We start from the raw sequence: 19,874 nt of genomic DNA on the forward strand, positions 1-19,874 counted from the left end.
GGCCAATTCCGGACAGACTTGTCACGGAGACTCAGGATAAAACGGCATATTTTAACTTTCGAGTCAACTAGTAGCCTAGCCTTGGTGTTTAACTGCGCTCTTACCGGTAGGCGTGGCTTGGGAGTCGCCTCGTATGGCAGCGAATCAAGTGCATTCTGGGAGTTGTTGTCTTTCATCCACATGAGCCACAAATACATTTTCTGGCTTTTCTCCGTCTAGAAGGCTCCAAATTCAAAAATAATTTCACATTTCTACTACATAAATGACCCATTTTAAATACACATTCGTCTTTCCAGAGGTGAAGTATCCCTTTAAGGACTTAGGGCAGGGGTCGGCAACCTATGGCACAGGGGTAATTGCTGGCACGTGAACAAAAGCGAAAGATGCTTATGTATTTCGTTCAGATAAAGTACCTGTATACAGATCTACATTTTGAGGTGATCGTCCCTCATAGTAACACAGCTTGTTTTATTAAGTAGGAGTTATACATACCATTAAAGTGTGAGAATTAAACTGTGCAAGTCAATGAAAGCACCATAAACCACTGAGCACACAAGTTACTGACTGACAGCTTAGTACACAGAAAATGCTATACATTTCAGAGATATTCAACCAAGTATATTGAGTCCTATTAAACATTCCACACACATCGAAATGATTGCGATGCATGTGGAAACTCCGTTCATGCGTACCTGGTCACTTCATGTGTTTTCTCTGATCGGATAGCTATCCAATCGTGAAAAGACTGACAGTGGGGGTATTTTTGTGCATTCCAGATGAAACTGGACAAACTGCATCTGGTTGTTGAAGTCACAAATGTAAATTTTACTCCTAAAGTGGTCAAATCTAAACACGTGAGACTGTGTTATAACCAGATATGACAGCACTACCGCGGCACACATTGCTGCAGACGAAGCACTGGGCATCTCTTCAGCAAGCAGATGTGCAAACTGACACAAATTCAACTGAAAGTTCAGCATCACTTCCTGAAGCTCAACACAGAGTCGTCTCTGCCACCATTTTGAAGTGCTTTCAACTTTGTTAAATGGACAAGGGAAACGTATTCGGACAGAACCTTGGCCCATCGGTTTTGATCAAGGGCTTAGGGTGTTCCATTAAAACCATTGCATGTGCTCCACCATTAGTGGGCACTCGGTGCAATGTAAGCAATGACGTATCAGAGTAAACGAGACAGAGGGAAGGGCATAAAAAAGTGAACTTGAACGCAGTCCCTGTAATAGTTAGTCCAAATGTAATTATGTTAACATGCAGTGTGTGTAATATAGATACTGTAGTACAAAACAAAGTCATGTTTGACGCGAGATGTCAAATGGACAAACTATAAAATATATCATTAAAAAATATTAAATACAATTATATATATATATGGCCATACATTAGCCATCTTCAAGAATTTAAAAAGACGCATCTCTTTCGCCAACATTTAACTCAATAATTCTTACACTTACTATTATCTATATATCTATTATCTAACTATAATCTATATTACTATATAAAATAAATCCTTGCTACGTGTGCTGTGCTGGTCTAGCTGAGACTGGTCACGACATTTGCATGTTGTTGCCCTATTGTTGATTTGACTGCTTCTATTGCTCTCTTCATTAGTAAATCGCTTTGGAAAAAAGCGTCTGCTAAATTATTAATTAAGGCGAGACACTACAGGTGAATAGGGTAAACTTACAGATATCAACATGAAACCATTTGATTAATCGCATGGATAGAATAAAACATTTATTGCACGTTTTCTGTAATTTTATGTTTAAATATGGTATCCAGGCTGTATCTAATTAAATATGCACTAATTTGCATATATTTTGAAGTGACGTATCTGACCATTGAAAAAAACAAGGTTCAAAATAATTTTTGCATTTTGTTTTTTGTTGCAGCGTGATTATTTAGAACGGTGACTTTTTAATTAATTTAGGTGAAATCTACACACGCAAACAGACAAAGTGTAGTAAAATAAAGACCTAAAAGGGCCCTATCTTGCACCCAGTGCAATTGACTTTGTACACCGACGCATGTATCATTCCTATTTTGCACCCGCGCACAGCGGACTTTTCCCTCCACAGACGCACATCGGTAAATTAGGGAATGAACTTGCGCTCCCGGGGCGGTGCAGCGAAAAGAGGCGGCATGTTCCGGCACAAACGTCCCCTGGTGCTATTTTGCAGTTTTAAAAAACAATTCCGCCACTGACCAGTAAAAACCTAGTCTAAAGACAGTGGTGCGTTGCGCGTGCTAATTTAAGGGTGCATGCTTGGCCATTATGTACCGTGCGAACGACGCGCATACACTTTGATTCTCTAATCTACACAGACGCAGCCGTTTTTATTTTTGCAAATCATACATTATTACAAGGAAACATATTAACACACAAGGGACATCATTGTTGTGTCCGTGAAGATGTGAAAAAATAGGCATAAATCTAGCTTACACATTTACCCAAATTATTATACGCCTGTTTAACCGAAGCTTATTTGGGTGGGTTTCTTCCATCCCCAATGTCAGTCTCCTTGGCTGTGAACCGCTCCTGGCGTGCGCTGGCAAATCCGCCGTTATAATAGCAATCCGCCATGGAACAAGCGTGTCTGCTCTTAAAGGGAATGTAAGAGGACGCTCTGATTGGTTTATTTCACGTTACGCCATTGTTGTGGCGTCATTTATGAGTTGAGAGTCATTTATATGACTATGGTATAATAGCAACAGTGCCCAGGATCCGCCCACAAAGTTACTTGCGTTTCGCGTTTGATACTTGCGTTTCAGATCGGTAAAATAGGGCCCAATGTGTATTTTGGACTTTTCTGAAAGAAGACATGTTATTAACCTGTTAACCTTCACCAGAGCGAGGACGCTCTGAAGCGTTTTTTTTTTTAAATAGTTCAAAGTTACTATCAGATTTAATGTTATTACCTTGACAAACTATACATCATTAAAAATATATAAGTCTCACGTTTCAGTATTTGACCACTATTGTATTCTGAGAAACTTATAGTGACAGTTATGTCTTAATTTGTGTCAGGATTTATGTAATGAAAAAATGAGTCGATACCTTTAATATGAATTATGAGCGTCAGCTGCTCCATTCAGAAAAAAACTCCGGTGCTGTTGTCTTGAGAACGCGTGACAAAACAACGTTCCTCAGGGCTTTTGGCTCAAAAATGTGCAGATTTGGAGAAATATTGATATATTATCATAGGTTTACATCATATTTCTATAGACAGGAATAATATTTATTGAATTTATATCCAAATGCGTCGATGTATACATAAAGAGCGCTGGATACTCTGATGTACTGTGTTTTCAATCCATACAGCAGAATGAGGGCGCTCTATGCACAGTTTTTTCCAAATATGAAAGCTCACGAAGAAGAAATAACCTGTGACCTTCCAGGACGTCACTGACATAAACACAGCTAACGTTAGCTTTCAGAGATCGCTATAACATGCAGATAAAGATGTTTTGAAGACAATAAACATGATTGCAATGATATTTGATTTACCTGTGTTCTTCGAGCCATGTCAGGTATTTTTATAATAATAGATTATATGTATAATGTAATGCTAATCGGTATAGACTTTACAATAGTGCAGAATAATATCAAATCATATATTTTCTGTCTGATTTTCTTTTCTGAAGCCAAATAAGCTCATAGAAGATTATTTAAAACACTCGACTTGCACTATACAGTAAGTTTGGAGCACAAAAAGGGTTTTAATCTCATAAATTGTCGTGTATTGATGGTGTGCTAAGCTAACATGCTAGCTAGCTCTCTAGTTGCACCTGCCATCTAGCTGTTATTTTTTATGATTTTTTTTCTAAATCGGAATGCTTACTGAAATATTTCTTTATTTAAGAAAGGCATTTGATACAGTTTCAAATGTGAAGTGAAGATTATGAAAGAAATTAGGGGGTGAAACACCGTGATTAGCCAGTCGTTAGCGATTATAATGGAGACAAAGGAAAATAATATTTATGGCCATAAGCCGGCTGGAAAGGTGTAAATGTGAGCAGGAGAGAGTGACACTGAATGGGGCTCGTTTGCACCACAAAACAATAGAGACAATAGACTGAATAGATGCTAATAGATGACAATAAACACAAGTTTGCATTTTAGAGTCAATTCAAAATAAAGTTGAGATGATCTTGAAAAACATTTAACAAAATACAGAGTTTTAGACTTATCACCTTCAAATTTTAAATATAACATGGTCAGACATGTGTCTTTAGCTGGAGTGCATTTCTAGAGTGCTGACGGGCCAACTTCAATTTAATTTTCATGAAGATGTTTCATAAAAATAAATTTCTAATAACTTACACAACTTTGAAGCTATTCATAATTTTTTTTTCATTATGACAATAATTCATTCTACATTTCCAATAAAGTGGCAGGTGTCAGCTTTCAAATGAGACCATACTTGAGCTTTTAGGACAAAGGGTCAATTAATTGAATCTTTTTTAGGTTGGGTATGCTATTTCTGGGGATTTTTCAAAAGTGGTGCTGAAGGCTAACAGGTTAAAGACAAATAGCCCAAAATCTCAAAATTGACCACTGAAAAAAAAACCTGATGTGTTTGCCTGCCGTGTCTCGCCTTAATGACAGAGGTGAAACAATGCACAGATATAATGAAACAGTGGAAGAGTCTGTGCTGCAGTGTAGAAGACTACACCTTGTAATAGAGCAAAAAAATACACTATCGTGTGTATGTGTGTGTGCACGAGTAGGGGAAGTTCAGACCTCTCTAATTCCTGCTGAATGAAATGTCAGTGCGTGGCAGGGGGCTTTTTAACTCTCAGCGGTGGGGATCTTGGTGTGGGGGCAGCAAGGGGGGGGTAAAAGGGTCACAGTGTGCCTAGAGTTGGTGTAGGGCTCTTTGTTAGCCCGAGCTGGACTCCTGAAGTCAGTCAAAAGAACCATGTGGGGGGTCCAAAGGCAGAGACCTGTAGAGATCAATATACCTACAGGGGGTGTATCCTCTCATAGACCCTTTCACTCCATCACACACACACTCATCCTTGCTAGCTCACATGAAAACGAAATTATTATTATTTTAAATCTCTCATGCTCATATTCTTTGACTGTTTTGATGTAGTAAAGAAATACTGGATGTAGAATGTATATACATATATACATTATATAAATACATACAGTACACACGCACATACAAACAGACACACAATACAATATAAAAGGCATTCATAATGCATTATGTATTCTATACCTTATAAAAGCACATTAGAATCTGTTGTATGTTCTCATGGTGATGATAAACTTTAGCTAAATGAACAGGCATTTCACCTTATTGCTGTTGTGCATTGTGCATTCAAAAGTCAAATACAGTGATTTTAATACACAAATTGAATACACAAGATACAATAATATTTTATTATCAAAAGAATTCTCAATGACACCATAGAGAGGCCCCGATGACCCTCGTGACTGTGCGTAAAGGTCAATACGTTTCTGAAAATATCAGATAATTTGACCTTTTTTATGCCATAGGTCTAGGTTGTAAAATGTGGTACAACCTTCAAAAAATGTATTAATAATTCCTGATATGTGTAACAATACTTTTTACATTAACAATGATTTAAGATGTTGAGTTGACCCGAGCTCTCTTTCATGTCTTCTTGCATTGAACCGACAAATTCAAACACAATTACTGGTATGTAAAAAATAAAGCTCATCTCAGCGATTATTGTAGTAAATGTTGGTTAGGTCGAAGTGAATGTACAACAGTTGAGAAAGAAAGTGTGTACGGTATCAGTATATTGGATCCGTTCAGATCTTAAAAGTGACTAATCACTTTCTATTGTATATAATGTTAATCAAACAATAAAAGGACAAATAAAATAATTCATTGCTCTTGTCCGAATAACTTTACTATCTTAATAAAGGATAACTCTTATGTTATTATTATATCCTTAATAAGATTAAGGATTGATCTTATGTTTAATGTATGCAGTGAATACCATGCAGTGATTATTTTAAATCTGATTACTTTTTTCTTTTTTTTTGTTCCTGAAAACCTGAAAAACCACCAAAGCAGTGTTGTTCTATCTTTGTTCTATTGTATTTATTTGTGCTTTTTCTTGTAATATGATTATTTCTTTTTAGTTTAGTCCTTACTCTTTACTTGTCAAATGTAAATGTTTAAAAAAATGTTAGTTAGGCTAGTAGTCTAAGCTGTGGTATAAAGATTTGTGAATTGTGCATTTTCACTGGTATCAAAATTGTTGTTGTCATTACTGCTTGTTATTGCAAAAACATTTTTGTGGTCGTTAAAACATAATTATGGCCACTGAAGTCACCGGCCACTGGCAGTTGGGGCAAAAAGTAAGCTTTAGGGAAAAAACTGAACAATTTCAATAGGGTCCTCTCACCATCGGTGCTCGGGCCCTAAATCATTTGTGCTAATAGTATACTCTCATTTGTATTTCTCATTTGAACAACTGTGCATAACTGAGTACGCAGTGAAATGATTCACTCCATAAGGAGTCAATCAAGCTTATGGTTTCTTTGCGTAAAAACAACTGTATACCTTGTACACCAAGGGCATGCATATAAGAAAATATCCAACACACACACACACACACACACACAATCAACTGTGAATCAGGCATCTTTCATTTCAAGCATTTAATTGGAAACAGAGGCTGCACACATATTTATTACATCTAATACCCATCACACACATGCGCACACATGCGCACACATGCACACACACACACACACACACACACACACACACACACACACACACACACACCCTGGGGAGGTGCAATCCAGCAAAACAGAGGGGTTTTTTTTCAAGCTGCGTAACTGACCCCTCCATCTGGTGTGAAACAGGCTGTTCGCGTCAGGCACCATTTCCCCTTTCTATTGTACACGGGCCCAGGGCTACTGTAGACTGCGTTATTGGACCATAAGCTTCTAGAGATGGATAATCTATAAAATAGCTCCCCGCTGGCCCTAAGTAACCCTTACACACACACACACACACACACACACACACACACACACACACACACACACACACACACACACACACACACACACACACACACACAGAGAGAGAGAGGTCATTCTATACAAAGAGACAATGAACAGTATATATGTGTATCCGTGACATAACAATATATTTGTATACAGTATAATATGTACAGTATAATATAAAGCATAATTACACATTTTATGCCCCAAAATCACCAACATTACATCCATATCAGTATTGGTCTCGATATAGGCAATATTGGCCTAGCTAGAATTTGGAAAAGAAAACAAGCGGCATCTCCCATCACTAATGTTTGTGAATGCGTTTGTTTTTCACAGGCAAAAAGCACCTGCATGGATTAGAGCATTTTCTCAAATCAGCTAATTACGACAGGCTTCTCTGTTCTCTCCTGTAATTAAATCAAATGATCAGGCGAGACAACAGCTCTCCCCAAAATAAAGACCAGAAACAACAGCATCAGCAACAGATAAACACCTGTTACAAGCTCTCACACACATACGCACAACATGCACACACACTGAAAAACAATCTATAAAACCAAAAGGCACATGTGCAACCACCGCGTATCAAATGAGTGCAGTAAAATCCAACTAAAAGGAACAAAACTACAGCACAGAACAAAATGTCTTCAGTAATAACTAGATGTATTGGAGTAGGTGGATCTTTTTTCCATAATGTTTTATTGAGGCTGCCACCGTCTCTCTCCTTTTCTCTTTCTCTCACCTCTGCTATTGTCCTTCCCTCTTTAATTTGCACCTGTCTGGGTGTACTGTCAGACCGACCCTACGGGAACCCACAATTCTGTTGGGTAAAATATCCTACATTAGGTTCTTCTGGGGACAAAGGGAACGATCTAAAAAAAAAAGAGAGAGCGAGATGGCGAGACAGAGAGAGAAAATTCACTCAAATTGAGCTCAGATACTCTCCTCAACCGTCATTCGCCCACACTGTAACTCTCTTGGGTACTGACTACACTCCACCTAACCACAGTTCTCTTGGAGACAGAGTGGACACTTCACATTCGACAAGAGGACAAGACACAGCACAAGCCCGGGATGGGAAAAAATGAGGGTGAAATTGTGCAGATGCTTTATGAAGAGACGGAAATCTTTGCTTGTATGAGGAGAATGTTCAAAACAAGAAGCTGTTTGATGTCAAGATACTAAGGGTTTAAAAGTATGTCACGATTGCAGATGGCTAATGACACGGCAACAAATATGGCCTAGCATGAAATACTACACACAATCACAGATATCTTCACTTGTAAAAGGAAAAAGTTCAAACCAAGTTAGACTTGACGTCATGATAACAGATTGTGAGAACACGTCATTGTTGCAGGATGACTAATGATTAGCCATTTTCCTCCATGGTGACAAAAATGACAACATGAAACTCTTTAATCAGTCAGAATTAGAAAATCTTCACATGAATGTGGAGAATGTTAGAACTCAGAAGTTGAATTTAACATAAATATACTTAATTTGAGATTGTAGGCTACATTATGTCTTCAGATTAGCTGCTAAGTACAGCTAGCAGCACGGCAGCAAAAACGGCCAAGAATTAGATATTCAAACAATCCCAAATATCTTCACCATATGATTAGAATGTTCGAACCAAGATGTTGAATTGCATGTCAAGATACAGAATGTGAGAATGCAATTACTAAGGATTAGTTGAAAAGTAAAGTTTGCAACAGGTGGCGATAATGGCCTATCGTGAAATCCATTAATCAGAAATATATTCACTTGTATAAGAATGTTCAATCTAAGAAGTCATATTTTACGTCAGGAAACTGAATGCGAGAACACATCATGATTGCAGATGACTAATAACTAGCTGCTAAGTACATTTCGTAACATTACATTGTATATTGACCTAGTATAAAATCCATTAATCAGTCAATCACAAAAGTCTACCTGTATGAAGGGAATTTTTAAGCAAAGTAGTTGAATTTGACAGATTAAGGGGGCCATTTACAGGTAACGTCTTTTTTGCATTCCATTTTCCATAGTTTTCAATTCTTTTCATTGTTTTTTGTTGACTGTTGCACTTGCATCTTTTGCAGTGTGTTGAATATGACACTACATTATAGAAACACGGTGCTTAAGTTAAAATACGTTCAACTTTTAAAAAAAAGTTTAACTAGACCTGTCACGATGTGGGTTGCTGCAAGGGAGAGTAGATGCAGGATCTAATTGCCGCATTTTTTTTTCTTTAAAAGAAGCAAAAAACAAAACAGTGGGGAACAAAAGAAACAGGAACAGAACACAGGAATGCAAGGTGATACAAATTAAAACAAAACACAAATCTGACATTATATGACATACGCAAAAAGTTGGAAAAAGAAGAGTCCATGGGGGAGTCAACAGAGGAAGGAGCCAAGGAGGAGATGATGGAGGGACGAGCCAAGGCTGACCTAAAGCACTGCCAAGATGAATACCTACGGTGGAACCAATGGAAGTAGGATCCACTGTGGAGCCAGAAGTCTGCCCAACTGAGGTGAAGCCTGTAGAGGAGGAGACCCAGGCGGAGTCGAGGAGACACAGAGACTGGGCGACATTGTAGATTCTGGAGGCCAAGTCGGAGCCAAAGGGATGAGCGTCACAGGTGGAGCCAGGTTTCCGGAGGACTGAAGTGGAGTCAGTGGGACAGAGGACCAAGGCAGAGCCAGAGGGAAGGCGGAGCCCGATGGAGTCAAAGGGGTGGAGGGACAAGGCACAGCTGAAGGCCCGGAAGTCCATGTCATGGGCAGAGTGATGACTGACAAAGGCGAAGCAAGAGGGATGAGTGAGCCCGGTGGAGCTGTAAGGATGACAGTCTCAGGTGGAGCTGAGGGAGGGAGGAGCCAAGGTGGAGCAAACTGGTTGATGGGCCAAGGTAGAGATATGGGTTCGGTGGCCCGAGGTGGAGCAAGGGGATCCATTAGCAAAGGGGGCTCTGGAGACCGAAAGACCTGAGGCGGATTACCAAAGCAATCCAGTCTTCCGGTCCAACCTCCACTGGTTCCCTTCAGTTCCTCGGCTGCTCCTCTTGTTTACTCCACTCTGCTGTGTTGATCCGCCTCAGGTCTTTCGGTCTCCAGCGCCCCCTTTGCTAATGGATCCCCTTGCTCCACCTCGGGCCACCGAACCCATATCTCTACCTTGGCCCATCAACCAGTTTGCTCCACCTTGGCTCCTCCCTCCCTCAGCTCCACCTGAGACTGTCATCCTTACAGCTCCACCGGGCTCACTCATCCCTCTTGCTTAGTAGAAGAGGAATACCCTCTTCTACTTCATAATCATCACAGAGGCCAGGTACAGCTCACTCTCAGCGGCAGGAGTGTAGACAGGGCTTTCCTCCATGCCCTTGTACTCCACTTGCCAGCTCTCGTACCCAGTCAGATGCGGGTGGAATCACTGAAGAGAGGATGGGTGGTGACAGGATGAAGGAAGTGGGCTGGGTACGCTGTGCCTGAATGGCAATATCCAAAGAGCTTAGTCCATGTATTGTGCCAGTGTGCAGGTGGTAGCACCCACCCGCAGCAGTGGGAAAAGTGACCCAGCCCACTCCAGAAATAGGTCTTCAAGGTGTCGTCGCTCCAGGTAACCAAGTGGCTGAGCTCGAGGAAATATTTCACGTAGTTTGCCAGGGGATGGCTATATTGTGCAAGGGAAAGGAGAAGGTCTTCAAGGGTAACGAGTGAAGGGACTGCTGCTAGATCCATATTTTGGGTCCATTCTTCTGTCACGGTGTTGGTTGTAGTAAGGGTGGTAGTAAGGCCAATGGGGATAAAGCAAACCACTGTGAGATCAATGCGAATGGACAAAGAACTAATTAAACTGAGGCCTACATATACACCGGTTAACTAAGCAGATAAGAAACAGGTGTCCAACTAAATCAGTAACCATAAAAACAAATGAAGAGCGGAAAAGTGGGGAACAAAGGAAACAGGAACAGAACACAGGGAAAAAAGCTGATACAAACGAATACTTCATTCCACTTAATTCTGTTGCAAGTTTTTTTTAACTCAAAAATGCCTTCTGTGTAAATAAACCCCAGAATTTTTGCCAATATAATGAGATTCTCTAAACCAAATGTCAAATCTGACATTAAGATACTGTGTAAAAATACACATTATGGCTGCAAAGCTAATGATTAGTAGCTAAGCACAGAAAGGTTTTAATCAACAAGTCAAATTTGACGTAAAGATACTGAGTGTACATGTGCACGTCATACTTGCCAGTAGCTAATTAGCTGCTAAGTTCAATTTGCAACACTGGAACACAAAATGGCTTAGCATGAAATACATAAATCACTGCCTTTTCCTCCATGTAAACCAAGAAGAAAATATACAGGGTGTTGAAGAAACAAGTAGAAAGCTGAGAGAACAGCACCATGTTGAGCCCTCCAAGGGTTCTGTGAGATTTCAGTCGAGTGGGAAAAAATGTCTCCTGTCCACAGCAAACAGGTGTGGGTAGGAGGAAAAATTGAAACGTCTTGATTTTCACACTGCTAATTTCATTCAGATCAGCCAATCTCGCCACCCAAGCTTTTCACCACTTCCCTTCGAACGTGCTAATTATGAACTCTCGCTGACGTGAGCAAGGTTTAAAGGCTAATTAGCATAAAATCCTACATGTTGTATTTTTACCTTCCTAATCAACACCCTCACACAGACATGTTTTTTTAGATGTGTGAGGGAGAAAGAAACAGAAAGAACGCTTTGACGCAATTAAAATGCGATTGAACATGCAAACAGAGTGGGGGCGACAAGCATTGTGGATATTGTTCTGAAATATATCATGATTGTGGTTGTTTCTTGCTTGCATGCTTTTAGCACAAAGTGTCAGAAAACCATGTAAAATAAAATGGCAATCACAAAAATGGCCCGAAATCATCTGGAACCCCCACTTACAGTAACCCATGTATCAATTACAAACCAAAACTGGGAACTTGATGTGATTGCGGATATTCACCATTTTCAGTATTGTGGCCTAAATTCCCAGAGGCTTAAATGGGTGGGCTAGAGGAGGCTGCCATATTGGGTGCCACCTGGTAGTGTTGGAGGGTTCTGGGTTATGCTATTGCCTGGCAGGGAGATCCACAGATGGATCAAGCTTCAGGGTTAGTCAGGATAGCATGGAGAAAGGGTACTAAAGGAGGTCTGTGGTCTTGAGACATGCCTTGGGATGGCCTTGCAAGGCTGTGGATAAGACACCATATGCTTCTGCTGACCTTTATCAATGTTAATATACTAGATGTGGGTTTTGGTAGTGTTTTTACTTGCTTACCTGATTATTGTGAGTGTAATCACATTATTATGAAATTAAAATAACCTTTAAAAGTTATTTAATGCATGTAAAGGAAATTTGGACATGCAAGGAGCCTTGGAAAAGTGACTCCTGAAATACCGTAGCAATGGGGTTGTGTCCAAGAAACATGGATGTGATCAATTTAACGTGTTTGTGTTTACATTTGGCCTTAAGACACTTACCTGTATTTCTTAATCACTGCAGCTTAGACCGGCTGTCCTTGTTCAAGAGAGAGTGTCGTCACTGCATTAATGATTAGTTGTTCCATTCAGTCGGGTTCCAGGGACTCCGTTAATCTGAAAGATAATTAATTTGCTATTATTATTTTGTATTTTATAAAGCTGTGTGTGTGTGTGTGTGTGTGTGTGTGTGTGTGTGTGTGTGTGTGTGTGTTTATTTTCATTTATTCATGTGCTGTGGCAGTTTTAATACTGCATTTTCTTGAATTAGTAAAGGGGTCTCTTTCTTTCCATCTCAAGAGTTATTGTCAAAAACACATTGGTAGCCATGTCCTAAAACCTCAGAGATGGATTGTGATCCCTTTACCGTCAACACGGCCACCCCCATCTTCTGCCTCCTGCTTGCACAGATTATCCAGACCCCTAGGACAGAACCTATGACCCCTAAGGGAAACATAATACCCGATCCGGCTGTCCATCCACACACGACTGCCCATGACATCCAATTTGGCCTGCATCATAAAACAGCGGCACTTTTTTTTCTTTCTCTGCATGTTTAAAAGACATGCTATAAAAAACAAAATCTTCCCTATACGTTAACAAGCAGGAAACCAGGTGAAAACATCTGCCAGCTCTCTGGAGGCGAGAATGATGCCTGTGTATCAAAGGTAGAACGAGAAAGAGAGGTGTGCGCCATCATGTGTAGGTGGTTAACACTGATGTCTGAATAGTTTGGCGGTCACAGGGGGCTGGAATATAGAGATGACTGAAGCTTATGCCAAGCCAATTAGCACGTCTCCATTTAAATGGAATGTGTTAGAACCACCCCCACTAATGATGTCATTGCTCTAGGGTCTCCGCGGAGATTGGAATGTGGCCGACCCTGATGGAGCCAAATCTACGATCGTCACTATCTCACACACACTTACGCACGCCATGTGCCATTACCCTGCGAGCACGTACCATCTGTGAACTGAGAAATGCATTGTACTTTACGCGCTTATTCGTCCTAATTCACAAAACAAACTAGGATTTCACAATCGTTTTGTCGGCCAACAGATTCGATTCCAAAAACACGTTCCTATGTCCTCAAACTGTAAACTCTATAGCATTCTTTCTTTGTCTTTCTCTCTCTCACACACTTTTTTTTAAAAGTCTCTTTAGAAAGTGTGTTGGATCATTCTGCAGTGGGCATATGGAGAGGGAGAGGAACCATTACGAGTCTTCTCCGGGGGCCCCGTATCTCTGAAAGGTTCCCAAACACAGTTCTGGGGCCAGGATACTGAACAGATCTCTTTCTGATAATGCCCCAGATGCTCTTCTCAGATCAGCTTTACTGTGAGATTGTGCCAAAGAAGAACCCTCAGAGCATTCACACACTTTCACATATACAGGAAGAGAAAGGGAAACCAGAAATCTAAGGAACAGTGTGACACAACGTAAAGGATGCATAATGTAGGCTTACAAAAAAAGAGGTCATGCTTTTTTTGTAAATAGCATGAATAGGCTAGACTTCATTAGTGGAGCTTTCTAAAGCAAGCTTCACTATTACTACTAGGTCATAAAAAAAAATAAAAAAAATAAAAAATAGGAAAATATAGCTATTGCATTGCAATAAGCTGAAGGATTTTCAGAAAATGTTAAAATATGTGTCTGTTAATAACGGTTAAGTGTTCACTTTATAAGCTTAAAACTACTAGCAATTCTGTTATTGTTTAACCATTATTTCATGCAATATTCATTTGTTTGTCGTGGGACACAAAAGCCATAATCAATATGCTGTGAATCAAACAAGGACTTTAAAGTATGCCAAAAACACAGCATTAAAACGTTTAAAAATAATACAGTTGATTAATCACTGTAATCCAAATCTTCAGAATCTACAGTATGAGACCCAAATTCAAGATTTTATTCAATGATCTTCATCTCTATCCTCTGTAGCGACCATAAATGTCAAAACCTGCAGTCATTACAAATGAAAAATTTGCCACCACAGGAAGCTTTACGGAAAAAGTTTTAAGGCAGTGATATCAAATGCTAATTGGCTATCGCGACGTCATGTTCCAGTTGATGTATGCGTTTTGAAGAAGACAGCCGCTCCTTCACGGAGTACATCGGAATAAGATTTTCAGCGCTTAAAGGGGTCATGAATTGAGAAATCAAATTTCTTCTGACATATTAGAGGTAATTGTACTATAAAAATATTATGTAATCTCAAAACGTCCTTGTTCGTCCAAAAACAGATTTTATTGAAACCAAGCTGCCAAAACAGTTTGTTTCATATTTCCCTCAGTATAACGTCATAGTGCGATGAAAGACGGTCTCTGCAAAAAAAAGATCAAAGCCTACTTCTACATTTCTGCTAGTTTAGCTCCGCCCACTGATTCGCGCATGTAGAAGAAGGTGAGAAAATACAAGAGAGACGCAAACACAAAATTACTCCAGCAACAAAAGGATAGGGATGCCTCTGAGGATTAAAAGATGTTTTGCAGTGCCAAGTTGTAGGAAAAGTCTTTGCATTGCCTTGTTAACCGGACATTAGGAAAGTGTGGATGAACTTTTTTTTTAACAAAGGTCCAGATTGCATCAGACACTGTTTGTTTGTTTGTTCCCTTTATTTTACTGTATTCGTTATTAAACAAGACACAGTTCGATGCAGGCTTTTCAGAGAGACGGAGAGACTATTGGCTTTTCCACTGCATGGTACGGATTGGTACGGCTCAGTACGGTTCGGCTCGCTTCGCTTTTCCACTGAATGGTACGACTTGGCTCGGCACGGCTCGGTTTGCTTTTCCACTGCAAGTTAGTACCGCTTCAAAGTGGGTGGGATTATAGATTCAGCGTTATAGTTTTTCCGCTCCTCAGCAACCAATGAGAGGAACATCTGCACTTCGTCCACTGACCACGATTCAGCCATTTATTTTTTGGCAGTTTTTTTATTTTTTTCTTCAAGCAAGTCAAGCAAGTAGTTTAAAAACAGGTGCTACAGCGTTGGCTGTTACTGGCTATTTAAATATAGCGGGTTTGATCTCTCGTGTAGCAAATACAATGACGCTGGTAGTGACGATTCTGTCTGACCAATCAGTGATCTGCAGTGTACCGAGTCGAGCTGTACCATACCATGCAGTGGAAAAGTGCCATAAATTGGATCCGACGTTAATGTTGCAACACAAGTGTGAATAACTTTCTTGGGCCTCAGAGAGTATTATGCATTTCATGACCATTTTACCACAAAAAAAAAAAAAGTTACTTCTAATTTTTATTGCCAGAGAGGATTGTGAATACATCATTATTTGGGCTGCATTGGTAGCTTTTTGACAGTCTTGCAACAAATTAATTATTGTGCTTACACTTGCCTGTTTGATACATTTTTCTTAACGCTGTATATTTTTCAAAAATTGTGAAGGTTAGTTTTAGAGGTAAGGAGTATCGGCTCAAAAATATCTTTAATGGTAGGGTTAAGTGATCTGAAGTATATCGATATCTTTTTAATGGATACTAATATGGTCATTACACATTTGACATTATACATTTTTCATCTTTCATTGCTTCAGGCCAAAGGTTAAAGGTGAATGACAAAACAACATTTATGAAAACTGATAGTTGAGTTGACACGACATCAGGAGCACAAAATTACAGCACCGTGTGACCTCAGATAGCACAACATTTACACAGTAACTCTTGACCGAGCAATAGTTGTGTAAATAACACTGTCGCACACTCGTGGTTACTCAGTTACTCGTGCGTTTATGTTTTTGTCTTTTTGTTGTGGTGACAAGATGCGGCAGGTGAACCGTTGCATCTCAGGGTTGCTATGGTAAGGTTTTCTCCACAGTTACCATGGTGAGGTGGACTTGACTGGACGTTTTGAACCATCTCTGAGTTCATTGAGCACTAGGGGCCATAACAGACACTCCAAAATATTATCTGCTCCACAGAGCGTAACATTCATAATCTGTGTGAATGCTAAAACACCGTTGGATGGTAGTGTGTATTTTTTATAAATTTTTTCGATGTTAAAATACTTTCACCTATCTCAGTATATTATGCAGAGACAACTATGAAACATTTGTAGGTTAATTTCCCTGAAAGGTGAAAACAATGTGGTCTGTGGTGCCATCAGAACATAGTTTGTTTGAGTAACACCAACACTGAGGCAACCAATGGCCAGAGTTTGGGACGGGACTTTCTGTTTGGCCAACCAGTGGCAGAGGGGGGAAGAGTATTATGCTAAACGGGGGACACGATCTTTAGAAACAAGATTATGTCCATAAAGTGTGGGGAAGTCAGTAATTCAAATTATAGAATGACTATATCGTTATAATATAGAATATTTCGTATTTGCATTCCCAGCATGTTTTGATGCAGTTGAGGAAATATACAATTTATTTATTTATTTTGTATTATTATATAATATTGTATAATTTATTATTTATACATTTACTATAGAAATGTTACAACAAAAATGTATATCCATTTGTCATCAACACAAATTCGCTTTTATTTATTACTTTTATTTATTTATAAGTTTTTCATTTTACGTTCATAAAATTATACACTGAAAAAAACAATACGTAGAATTTACTTAATTTTTCTTTGGCAAGTTTTTGCACGAATATTTAAGTATATTTCACATGCATATTTTTTAAGTAAATTTCACATATGGAATTAAGTAAACTCTACTTTAGTAAGTTAAGTGAAAGTAACAAAGAAAATAAGCAATTGTAACTTGGCTAATAAAAGTTTGAGTAATATCTATTTAGTTGAAGTTTCCTTTGCAACACATTTTACTAAAACAATATAACACTGAATTACCACACTTTTAAGGTATATGCTTTTCTTGGAAACATCTAAGTAATTACTACAATAGATATGAGACACCATATCTACATATCAGAAGTTACGTGTCATGTGAACGCAGAGACCTCAATACTTGGTAGACAATACACAATGACGGTAACATTTGATAGATCGTTTTTGTGTTTGAATGTGTCATTTTGAGTAGAAAATGAAGTCCAAGTGTCACAAAATGGTTACTAAAAAAGTTACTAATCCTAACCACACAGCGCAATGTGACGTCGTAGTGACGTATTTTCTATGTAATATTTGGACATCCAATTTTGGTACATTGAAGGGGTTGTTTTGTAACGCCAGGCGACGTCTTTTTCCAACGTCTACTGTTGACGTCCGTGGGACCTCTGTGTAAGGGTTATTTATAGTCCAAATGTGGTCGTTTGTGGACATCTTTTTGACATCAAATTTTAGACATTGTTTTTATACAACTTCTATAACTGTAGTCCCATGCTTCAAAAGGGTGGAGGACATGTTTTCTGTACAATGTATTTACACTTACATTCATGCATTTGACAGACGCTTTTATCCAAAGTGACTTACATTGCATCACACATTTACATTCCTATCAGTTCTTGCTTTACCTGGGAATTGAACCTATGATCTTGCATTGCAAGCACCAACGCTCTACTGTTTGAGCTACAGCATTACACCTTTGTATGCGTCTCCAGTTATCACCTGCTGATGAGACAATCAAATTAAGTTTTTGGAAAACGATCTTAAATAATTATTAATAATCTGTATCCATGTGTATTAATCATGTTGATAACAACAATGTTAATATTTGTAAATAAACAAATATTACATATTAATCATGTACATTTCCTGCAACAAAAAAATTACCCAGTCCATGGTTGGACGTCCAAATAGTGGACCTAGTTTGGACGTTGAATAGATGTCCAGAATTGGTCATGGACCGACAGACCCAATATAGACATGATCTGCACGTCTATCCGACATCCAGTCTTTAGTGCCTGAACTAACTTTTTCATGTAAATTACTTTTTTTTCTGTAGTATTTACTTTACTACAAAATCATTTTGATCAGTGTTATTTCAGTTGTATTTAAATTAACACCATTTTATTAGTAGTAGTAGTAGTAGTTTAATGTAGTTTTAATTAATAAGAACACCAACATGGCAACAACCAGAAAATAAATCAATAAATTGTTGCTGTCATGTCCCCATAGACTTTCATTCTAAGGACATTAACACATTTATCTGTGGTATTTGACAACATGGCACAGATTCCAATGCATTGAGAAAAAGTTGTATTTACCCAGCACATTCTGAGCAGGTTGTGAGAGGTATATTGTTACATTATATCTCAGAGCTACAAATGTAAATGAGGTTATAGAATCTGCTGGGTTATGGATGACAGAAGTGCACCACAACACCAACGATTACACAACCAAGAAAGGCTATAAAGAAGAGTAAACAAGCATTGTGCCTGTTCTATAGCAAGAGGAGTCTGAGTGGAATCTGACTCATTGGTCTGCGTGGGTGACTTAGACCCAGCTGAAACCTCCTGATACCTTCACCAGGAGAAAAAGAGCATCTGATACGGAAACCGCATGCCCTCTTCTTTACTACAGGGGGTTTTCACATAGACTTAAGAAATAATAACAGAAGACTGCAGGGCAAACGCCCCTGCAAATGTCTTTTAGGACATGTTTAGAGGGCAACTTCTGACGGAACATTTCCTCTTATTCCCAAACCTGTGAAAAAGTACGGCTGTGAACACAATTACTCCCCTGCAAAACTGATCAGTGGAATCAAACACAGCAGAGGTAGCGCCATTCCCCCTTTCCTAGAAATTCAATGGAAAAAGTCCCAGGTCCTTCATTCACACAATATCCCGGAGCAAAGGCACACAGTTAGATAGATAGATAGATATATAGTTAGTTATTTACTTACTACCAAGTCTGCCTAGAAAAATGAATCCAGAATGATTCAATAAACTCTTTTGAGGAACAACTCTTGACTTGCCATGTTTAAAAAAACTGTACATACGAAATGTATAGTCTGGTGCTAGCACAGATACATTTCTATTAATTTTCATGTTATTAACATACTGACGTCATAAAATAAATAGGTTGATTTTATACAGTATTTGACCAATGAGATTCAACTTGTTTCAATAGATTTCATTGTTTCTAAAGCTGTCATTTTAAGGTGTAGATGCTGTCAATTATGTCCATATTTCAGTATTTTGACGGTAACAATTAACATAAGGTTCCATTTGTTAACATAACTTAAAAACATTAGTTACCATAAACTAACAATAAAAACTACTTCTAAAGTATTGATTCATCTTAGTCAACATTGACTAACACATTATTAAGATCAAAAGTATAAGTTAATATCATTTAATGTAATATGACTTAATGAACAGACAACATTTTATTAACAATAAATAAGATTAATACTGTAACAAATGTATTGCTCATTGTTAACGTTAACTAATGTAAACTAAACGCTGCACTTAGTGTACTTATATTATTAACACAAAAAA

The 19,874-nt window shown here is 38.7% G+C and overlaps 1 protein-coding gene across 4 annotated transcripts in view; it reads right to left on the reverse strand.

Moving 5' to 3' along the window:
- Positions 1–19,874, reverse strand: part of celf2 (cugbp, Elav-like family member 2) — a 620,189-nt gene that overhangs the window by 323,164 nt on the left and 277,151 nt on the right. For all 4 annotated transcript variants that reach the window (XM_079623589.1, XM_079623577.1, XM_079623579.1 and 1 more), the window contains exon 5: positions 12,514–12,627. The gene's annotated coding sequence lies outside the window, so the exon portion shown is untranslated. The remainder of the gene's footprint in view (positions 1–12,513; positions 12,628–19,874) is intronic.

The sequence above is a fragment of the Phoxinus phoxinus genome, assembly GCF_949152265.1.
Source record: "Phoxinus phoxinus genome assembly, chromosome: 9".
NCBI classification, from domain to species: domain Eukaryota; kingdom Metazoa; phylum Chordata; class Actinopteri; order Cypriniformes; family Leuciscidae; genus Phoxinus; species Phoxinus phoxinus.